The sequence below is a fragment of the Macadamia integrifolia genome, chromosome 1 (genome assembly GCF_013358625.1).
Source record: "Macadamia integrifolia cultivar HAES 741 chromosome 1, SCU_Mint_v3, whole genome shotgun sequence".
NCBI lineage: Eukaryota > Viridiplantae > Streptophyta > Magnoliopsida > Proteales > Proteaceae > Macadamia > Macadamia integrifolia.
In genome coordinates this window covers 8,341,302-8,352,299 of record NC_056557.1, presented here as the reverse complement: position 1 = coordinate 8,352,299, position 10,998 = coordinate 8,341,302, and positions in this window count along the sequence as shown.

Genomic DNA, 10,998 nt, shown 5'->3' with positions numbered 1-10,998 from the left:
AAGGAAAAAGATAGCAACTGAGAATGATTCAACAGTCCCCTCTGAAGCTGCCACTGAAGTTATGATGGACGTGACAGGTACTCAGGTTTAGGGAATAGGGAACAATGATGGTATTGACTATGAACCTATTGAAGAAGAAGAAAGTGTTCCTTCCACTCTCATTGGTAGTACCAGTCATTCTCGAGGAAGACCTCGTGGGTCCGTCAATAGTGGTAGAGAAAAGAGGAAGAAGGGTGCAGCTGAAAAGGTGGTAAGTCCATTGAAATCGATTGCTAACTCAATCGAAAAGATGGTAATGCGTGAATCTCAGTTTGAATTTGGGAGAGCAATTATAGATGTTGTTGATGCCAATCCAGACCTCAATTTTCAACAAAAGTTCAAGGCCAAAGAATATTTCATGGCCAAGAAGAATTCTGCCATTATCTTCTTAGAAACAAGAGTAGAAGATAGGCGAAATCTACTTGAGATGTACTTGCTAGAGATTGAGAAGAATTGAGGTGACAATAGGAAGTGTGAAGAATTCGAAGACAATGGTTTTTTGAATAGAAATTTGATGTGTTTGGTTGATGTAACTTGATATTATGTTAAGTTTGTGACAGTATTTTCTATGCATATTTCCTCTCTTGAAAATGTTTGTGTTAACTTACGGATGACATTGAATGTATCCGCTTGTGCTATTGCGAAGTGTGATTACTGTGGTAAAGATTGTTCAATTTTCACTTTTAAGTCAGGGTCACATATTGGAAGAAATTTTTTTAAATGTTCATTGAATTACCCCTTCTTCATGTGGGTTGACCATCTTAAGATGTGTGAGTGTGGGAATGGTCAATGTAAGGTCAGAACTGCGAAGACAAGTGCAAATTATGGTCGATATTTTTGGTGTTGTCCACAATCAACTGGGGTATGAATTTCTTAAATTTTTTTTTTTCACATGTTTAAGATTTGAATGTTTATTTCCTTATATTCTTATAAGATGATTATATTTGCTACATAGGTTGAAAACAAAGGTTGCGGAATGTTCGAGTGGATATCAAATTCAAGCCCAAGTTGTCATACTTACCAGGCTCCACCTAGGTCACTATGCTCGGAAATCTCAACTTCATCATCTCCTTCCCCTTCATCAGACTATATCAAAGGATACTTGAACGGTGCAATAAAAGAATCCGAGGGTCATACGAGGATATTGAGAGATGTTCTTGACACACTCAAAAAGCTTGATTTAAACAAAAATGTAGGATGAATTTTTTTGGAATTTTTTGGAAAACAAAAAGGCCGAAGCCATTGTAATGATAAACGTTTCATTATCTTTTTTTTTATATATATATAGAAAGACTTAATTATCATTTAATAGTACTTGGATGAACTTAATACTATATTATACCTTTATATGCTTCTTCTCTCATTTGGTCCTAAGTACCTATATTACTTGTATAAGTCGTTGGAGACTATTGTTTCTACCCACTTTGAAGAAGATCTATCTCCATAATCCAAATCAAGCTCTGATTTGGGCAATTTTCAAATCTGAAGCATATGAAATTACTGCTGATCTGACCAACAGATCATGATTTTGTTTAGTTATGACTTAATTTCTCATATATAGAGGGCTGCTCTACCGAGGTTTGAAGGCCATCAATAATAGAGATGTCCATCAGTTAAAATTTTCATATATTACCATAAAAAAATAAAAAAAAATAAAAAAATAACCAATAAAGTACATGTGTGGAACAAATTTTAGTTTTTGGTTTTGTTTTTTGGATTTTTTTTTTAACCCAACAGAACATGGGTTCAAAGACTCAAAGGTAACCAAACAGTTTACACTCAAAATCAATGGCTAGAATCAAGGTAACCAAACAGTTTTTCACTCAGAATCAAGTGACAGAATCAGGGTAACCAAACAGTTTTTCACTCAGACTCAAATGATAGAATCAAGGGAACCAAACAGTTTTTTTTACCAAAAGGTAATTATTCCAAAGAAACTCATTCATATGAGTTAGATCTAGAATCCTGAATCCTTAGAATCTGATTCAATGGATAATTTGAACCAAACGCCCCCTTAATGTGTCTTGTGGATCCTTCTTCTTTCTCATTTTGTTCGAACCCTGTTCTGCTTTCCCCTCACAATGGGGTTTGGTTTGTCTCTGTGGTTCTCCACAATACGACGACAAGAGAAAATGGATGGAGGAAATTTTTTGCTCTGATCTCTTCTTTACATATCCCTTGTGCCCTTATTGGGGATTTTAATGAGTCACTAACCCCTGATCATGAGTTTGGTGGTTCTCCTTTTAAACATTCCCCTTCTTCTCGCCTTGTTCTTGACTCCCTTTCTACTCTCAACTTTGAAGAAATTCTTCTTCTGGGAACCCATTCACTTGGTCTAATAAACAATTGCCATCGACATTGATTAAAGTCTACCCAGATATAGCATATGCTAACCCTGAGTGGCTCTCCTTATTCCTTTGTTTTTCCCTTTCTAAACTCCCCTCTATTGTATCTGATCACAACCCCATTCTCTTGAATACCTCTCCTCCTGGTTACAAATTAAAAATTTTATTTCACTACCAACATGCTTGGTCTGACCAACCTGAGTTCATTCCTTTTTGCTTTCACAAGTGGAATACCCTCGACACTGGAGCATTAACTATAAAGTTGGCCTGTCTCTGTATATTACTGCTCAAATGGAATACTGAAGTGTTTGGCCGGATCAACCATCTCAATGACCACTATCTCTCCCAATTTCTTCTCTTAGAAAATCTTCCTCAACCACCCCTGGATGACCTCTCTGTGTTTGGAACTAAAGTGAATTGGATCCTTTCTGCTGAAGAAAAGTTTTGGCATCATAAATCTAGACATGATTTAATCTTTGATGGGGACAGAAACACTAAATTTTTCCATACTATAACTAAATTGAACCAACATAAAAGGAGAATTAATTTCATTACTACTGCAGACGACTCTATAGTTTCTAAGCTGGCTCTGATTGCTAATGAGTTTTCTCGTTTTCTAGAAGAACTTTTCAAATCTTCCACCCCTTAGACACCTCCTTCATTGAATGTCTCTTTACCCCATCTCCTTATCTAATCCCTCACAGCTTACCATTCCTTCTCTTGAGGAAATAAAATTTGATGTCTTTTCTATTGAACCTTACAAGGCTCCTGGGTCCGATGGATTCCAAGCCATTTTCTTCCAGAAATTCTAGGACCTCCTCAATCCTGACATTTTGGCTTTTGTTCATAATTTTTTTAATAATGGGCTTCTTCCATCAGAATCTAACCATACCCTTGTATGTCTAATACCCAAAAAACCTAATGCCACTTTGGTCACTGACTTTCGACCCATTAGGCTTTGTACTATGACTTACAAGATCCTTGCCAAGATACTTCCTTTCAGGCTGAAGGTTCTTTTAAGATACTTCATTTCACCTTGTCAGGCTGCCTTGTCCCTGGACGACAAATTTCTAACAACATTGTGTTAGCCCATAAAATCTTTCATTTCTTGAAAAAGAAAAGAGGCAAATTGGGTTTTGTGGCTATCAAACTTGATATGGCCAAGGCTTATGCTTCAATGGAACTATCTCTTGGCTATCTTCAATTTTCTCAGGTTTGGACAAAAATGGGAACTTTTGGTTAATCAATTGATCCCCACGTCAACATTTTCAATCAAGCTTTTGGGCTCCGCGTTCAATCACTTCACTGTTTCCAGAGGAATCTAGCAAGGGTACCCCCTCTTAGTCCCTTTCTCTTCATAGTGGCTATGGACTTTTAAGATTACTCTCCACTTATAGAGAACTCAATCTCTTCAAAGGTATCAAAATCTCAATGTATGCCCCTGAAATTTCTTGTCTCTTTTTTGCAGATGAAACCTTTATTTTTTATTGAGCCAGTATCAAAGATCTTTCTACTATTAGATGCATCCTTGACCTGTTTTCTAACCTTTATGGTATAACCATTAATTTTTTTAAAAGTGGCCTCACTTTCAGCTCTAATATTTTCTCTGCTACTAAGAGCTCTTTATGTAAAATAATCGGTATCAAGGAAATGGAGAAGAATTCCTCCTATCTTGGGACTAACCTTTTTTGTCCTTAAGCTAGATCTTGTTCTTTTCACAATGTGATTCATAGGATGGAGCAAAAACTTGGAACATGAAAGGCTAATCTTCTGTCTTACGCCAGAAGGACTTTGCTAATATAATCTGCCTTATCCTCAATTCCTTCTTACCTTATGATTTGTTTCAGAGTCCCTAAGAGTGTGTGCAAGAAGATTGATAATATTTCGATGCATTTTTGGAATAATGACTTTGCTTCTCATAGGAGAATTCATACCATTGGGTGGAAAAGAATTGGCCAACCTAAAAGGAATGGTGGCCTTGGATTACGCGACTCTGAAACTCAGAATAAGGCATAACTATTAAGATTGGGATGGAGATTGATTAACGATAAAGATGCCCTATGGGGAAAAACATTTAAAGCCAAATATTTTTTCCAAATGTCAATCTTTGATAAAAAGAACTCTTAAATCTAGAGGGTCTCCTTGCTAGAATGCTATTGTATGTATCCTTCCAGCTCTCAAGCAAATGATTTACATGAAAATTGGAAATGGCAGCAATACTTTCTTTTGGTATGACCCTTGGATTTTCAAAACCAAAGCAATCTTTTGAATTCCACTGCTTTAAATCACCTTGATAAGGTTAGTATATTCTTGACCAACCTCTAGTGGACGAAGAATCTTATTAGTAACATTCTCCCTTCAATTTGTCTTCTTTGATCTTTGATATTCCTGTTTCAATTGAAAAAGATAGATGGTGGTGCCACCTTTCAAAGAAAGGGACTCTCACTACTAAGATTGCAGCTCGATTTCTTCAAAATAAATTACTAACGAATTCCAATAAATGCTATAACAAGTGTACATGCCCATTTGATAACACTTCTGCTGTTTCTGTTTCAAGAAACGACAGAAACATAAATTTCCGTTTCTGGGAACAAAAACAAAATTTTGGGTGTTTGATAAACTTTGTTTCTTGAAACTCTTATTAGCGGCCATACAAGTCTCTATGCATGTGGTTAAACCCAGGTTTCTGGTTCAACACCGACATTCAAAACAAACACCAGAGTTCGATTGTTATCACGGGTGAAGGAAATGGATTCATTCAATACGAGGATATCGGCAGTGATGAGAACAGAGTCGTTATTGAAAAGGAAACCAGCTTTGGGATCAAGAATTGTGGAAGAGGTTTACCAACAAACCTCAAAACTATATGAAACCCTAAGTTACCCAAAGTTTTAACACTTACCAAGGCTCACGGTTCCTAGGAAAAAGAGAGACAACGAGCATGCGAGAGAGAGAGAAGAATGGGACAGAGCAAACGAGAGAGAGCATACCTGCAGGTTCGAGCAGCAACAAGGATGGTGGTTGTCTGCTTCGTGCGGCTTGAGACAATGGAGTCGCTAGTCGTGCCTTTCAACTGAGGCTCGAAAATTTGGATTCTGGATGAAAGAGATGAAGGGCCTCCCGGCAGATCAAGATTCAGAATTAGGTTACGATTTACCGGAGAAGTGGAGAACTAGGGCAGAATTTGGAGTTGATTCCTCATTGATTGGGGCCTTGCAGCGGAGTGCCGCCGGTAGATTGAGATCCAGAGTTCGATTACGATTTACGAATGTAAGAGGTAGGACCTGAGGAGTGGAAGAAGCGGCGACGAACCTGGCCGCCCCCTTCGCGGGACCCAGAGGTGATTAAGGAGTCCAGTAGCTTCACTATCGTTGAAGGGAGGCGTACTGTTGAAGAGGGTGACGATCGTGGTTGGTGTTCCACCAACAAGATGAAGCTCCCCGTCGTCAGGTACGCCGGAGAAGCATAGCTCCCCGTCATCGGGTACGCAGGAGAAGCAGAGCTCCTTCAACGAAAATCAGAGGAAGGGGGGTGTCGATCTTCGAATGAACATGATAAATTTTCATAGATTTTTAAGTTGGTGTGTCGGTCGATCGTGGAATTGTGCCCCTTTTTTGTTTCGAGAAACAAGCGAAACAAGTAAAACTTGTTTCGTCATTCATGTTTCTTGAAGCATAAATTGTTATAAATTTCAATTTATGTTTCAAGAAACAAGTGGAACAGAACACTTTTACCAAACGGTATTTATACCGTTTCTGTGTTTCTGAGAACAAGAAAACACAGAAACACGTTTCTGGTTACGTTATCAAACGGGCCCTATATTCACCCCAAATTTAAGTTGTTCTTTTGGAGACTGGCTCTACAAGGGATCCCTACCAAAGACTTCTAGGATACTTGGGTGGATTTAGATTCTATTTGTGGTCTATGTCTTTGTGGGCAGGAGAACATTCAGCATGTCTTCCTTACATGCGAATTCTGAAGAAGAATATGGGTTGTTGATCCTCTTGGACTATGAAGTGAATGTTTGAACTTTATGTCCTTTCCTACCTTAATAATGTACTTCTACCAGCTTTACAAGTTGAATTTCAGTGACTTGGATAATTTCTTCACCATTTTTATCATTACTTGCTAATTTTTTTTGGAGGCAGAGAAATTCTATTACTCTTGGATCCTCTAAGCCTAATCCTAAAGTCATCTTGGATCAGGTTTTTTTTTTTTCTGGCTCAATAATGGCCAAAAAATGAAGGCGAGGCACAAACTGCCTGTTGAGATGGATGATATGGGGACCGAGCATTCCCCTTGCACTAATAGTTTACACTCTAATAAATTTGTCCTTGTCACCACTTCTATGTCTTCTAGTACAAAAGATATCTCGGGGTGTGCAACTGTTGTTTTCTCAAAAAATGAATGTTTATTCCTATTTGCTAATTATTTGGTGATAGGAGAGGATATTGAAGCGGTAATGGAAGGGATCTTATTTGGGATAGTAGAAGCATACGAGCACAGGTGGAAAGTATAGGAGGTGTGGAGTGATGTGCCGGGTTTTGATGCACTAATGATTCCTAACAATTTTTTGCTGTGGCCTTGGTCCACTATAACTTGTCATCTTGAACCATGGTTTCAAGTATCGGTCTCGTATTGACCGTATCAGATTGGTATCGGTTGAGATCGATCTCCGATCGCGGACCTATCCGGATCTGTTGGATACTGATTCCAATACCGATACTGTCGCCTAATCCATGTCTTGAACCAGAAAACCTTTTATTTGGACAAATTTTTGTTGTAAAAAATGTTAGTGATTATCCTATGTATTGACTTAAGAAATTAGTTGCTAAGGCATTAACTAGAAAAACTGTAATCAATGACAAGAATGAAATCCTCAACCATGTAGCTAGTATGTAACTTTTTGTTTATTTTCATCGAATCACAAAAAAATAAAAAACGAAGCCGATCAAGTTTCAATGGTTTCAGCTTTTAAACACCCGTCACAAACTACAATGACTCTATCCGGTTGAGTAAGCTCGAGGTTATCTTGGAAGGACATGGTTGACACTTTGCATGGATCTGGCTCCCACCTCCTATTCAGAATAAAAGAGCAGAAAGGGCAACAGGCATGCCCTTAATGACTTTTGAGATAATTGAGAAAGGACATTATTGTTAATCTTAAGCCGCATTAGCTTCATACATTTTTAGAAAAAAGGAGTAAGAGAAACTCATAACTAGTTATTTTTTTGGGGGAAAAACACCCCCTTTGTTGCAGCGCCCTCTATGCCAGTGGGAAGGCAATACACATGAGCATAAATAGAGGATGGATTTATTGAGATTCACAGGGGTGGGGGTATCATTTCACCACCTCTATATCTGGTGCAGAGGTCATATAACCAAAGAATTTTTATTTTCCCCTATTTTTAATTTTCCCCTTTTATGTTGGTAAGATGAGCTACTACTCCTGGATTGACCATGCCCAAATTAAACCACATATATAGGAGGATTAAATAGCCCAATTATCTTGCACACCTAATTTGACGTATTTTTCTTTTATTATTTTCTTTGAATATGTTATAGTGCTTAGTCATATTGATTGTGAGTGGAAAATTCCAGTTTCTCATGAATCTGTGAACACCTCCTCTCACCAGATTGGTCTTTTGAGATGAAAATTTACATGGTATCATAGTGTTTAATCCCACATCGATTTTGAGTGGGAAATTCCCTTTCCTCATAGACCTGTCAACATCTCCTCTCACCTCTTGGATTGAAAGTATTATCAAATAAGTAAAAGATGTTTTTTATTGGTCAAAGGTTTTTCAACGCCCAAAGTAATGAATGGTCTATTAACTCTTTCCAACTTTCAACCCCATAATAATAAGAAAGATAATTTCAAAAATGAATTTAGAATTTCAAAAAAAAAAAAAAAATTACATAAATTTCTTATCTTGATTCATTAACAATGAAACTACATTCTGTTCCCCCACCCCCCCCAAAAAACCTTAATACTTATAATTTAATATATATTTTTTTTTTTTTACTGATTGCAATGCCTGTTTTGAGTTGAAATTTGAATTATGGGATCAATAGAAAACACAAGAGAGAGGTGAACTGGAAAAACTTAGGCGAAGATCAAAGGGTACAAACTTTTCTAACAATTATAATGTGGAATTGATACCAGTTTGACCGCACACTTGAGAATTAATAAGGTAAGAAGAGTAGAGGAAGAGACAGACATGAAGATTTATAATGCTTTGGCAACTGTGCCTACATCCATTCCTAAGGAGATCTTGATACTCTAAGGCTTTTTACTATCTCAGTTGCTTTACTAAACTATACAAAGTATAGGTTTTTCAAATGATTCACTACCTTCTTTGCACTTTTGTAATGGCCAATTCATTGGAGATACAATGTCCTATATTCTGTCACAAGGATTTGTTGGTTAATTTCAAATGGACTTGAGGCGGCAGCCCCAAAGGAATTTTTTTTAGGTTATAAGACTAATTTTAGTAAAATGTACCTATATAATATTACTATGAATTGAAACACATTGATTTGAATTTGATTGGAAGATTTTACATTTGAAATTTTACATTGGAAACAGTTTTTTTTTCCTATCAATACCAAAAAATAAATTATGTTTGATCTAAGAGAGTTTTTTTTTTCTTTCCCTTGAGGAAACTTTCTTTTCATTTGAAGATTCTTTCTCAACACTCCATGTGGCAAGTTTTGAGAACATTTAAATGTTGCTAAGAATTGGTGACACCTAAATTTTTTCAAAGAGAATTTTAAGTCACAACATTGTCATATTGAATAATGGACAGAATTTTTCTATAACCACAACCATGGGGATCGGTACCATTAGATGTATAATAATGGGTGAGAGTTTGTGATGAAACATTTGCATGACTATATCACCAATGGAGTGGATTCTTCCCACTCTAGAATCCCCTGTCCACTAACGAAGGAAAACTTTTGCCAAGAATTATAGCCACGTTGGCATCTTAGTCCAAACACAATCTTTTTAGTTTTAGATGCTAAAATGTCTATATTTTGACTATGTTTTTGAAAATACAGTTGAACAATTATCCAAATCAATCAATTCATACAAATATATGGACATACAATTGATTTCCTGTCGTACGTACCTCTTTATATGAAAACAATAACATCTATTGTAAAATGAAATGGGTCAATCAACCAAAGGCAAAGGCGAAGGCAGGGTTTTCATTGATCTATATTTTATGTATTCGTCTGGGAATATTCAAACGTTAATTCTGTAATCTTTTCATTTATTAATATATTCTTTCTTATCCTTTAAACTAAAAATCAACAAAATTTACCACTAAAGCCAAAAGTATACAATTTTGTTTGCTCAACTTTCATGTCAGATTTCAGTATCACAAACCAAATTTGCTACTAATGACTATCAGCACTTGGGACTTTTCAAACCTTTGTGATCATTTCCATTACTCCTAATAATAAGTCTTCCTTTTGGTCCCTAAAAGGAAAAAGTATCTATGGAACTAGATCATCCAACCATGAAAGTCTAAGCTGAGAAATTTAATTTAAAGAAATCTCCCATTTCTCCATAAGAAATGTGGAGACTTCCTTGTGACCTTTGTTGTATTTGACCATTCCTTCCCAGCTTCATTCTATGGAGAGATTTTGAATCTTAGGTGTGTACTTGGCGGTCAATTAATTTAAACTAAAATCGTCTGGAATAAAAAAAAATCTACAGTAATGGAAATCTGGGATTTGAAGACCTGATCAGTTCTTGAAACCTCATGGCTTTAAGAGGTGGTGTCACATGGAAAAATGGATCGTAGATGACAATGAAGGCATTCAAAAAAGCACTGGGACCTGGTACAGTCCAGCCCAATAATTGAGGTGACTTTTTCAAACATTGCCACAGGGCAAGTTTGGAGAACAAAGTCTATGGAGTGATTTTGATTTATTATGTAACGTACGTTGAGTATTTTATCTTGATCATGTTTTCCCTAATCTCTAAAACAAACCTACACAATCCTTTCCCATAAATTAGAATGAAAGATTTGGATGAGATGTAATCAGAGAAGAAGGGAGATAGATAATCAATGCAGGAAATATTCACCCAAAAAAATTCCAGAGAGAGAGAGAGAGTAGGGTTGCAACAGATTTTTTTTTATAAAAATAAGTTAATTTATTCCTTTACCCTTAGTTTTGAGGCATAACAACATGTGCTCATAGCATAAATAACAATAATCATTTTTATCGCAATAAATCATAAATACCTCCTTACCTGTTTAAGGATTTATTGATATATTGAGTTATTTTAATGAGAAATAAGGGGTCATAAATCATACCAAATGCATCAGTTTACATTTATCTGACAGATAAACATAAATTTAAATTAAACTAAACACAACCTTAGAACTACAAGTGTAGTTCCTCCTCCTTATAAAGTTTTTCGTCACCTGAGCAACATAATTAATCAACTAATGCCCTCAATGTTTTTAATGGATCAAAAATTTTGAGAGATGCATAATATTTTTCTCACACTTGAGGGTTTTTCAAGCCTTGATTCTCAAACCACACAAAAGAAGAGAGAGAGAGAGAGAGAGAGAGAGAGAGAGAGAGAGAGAGAGAG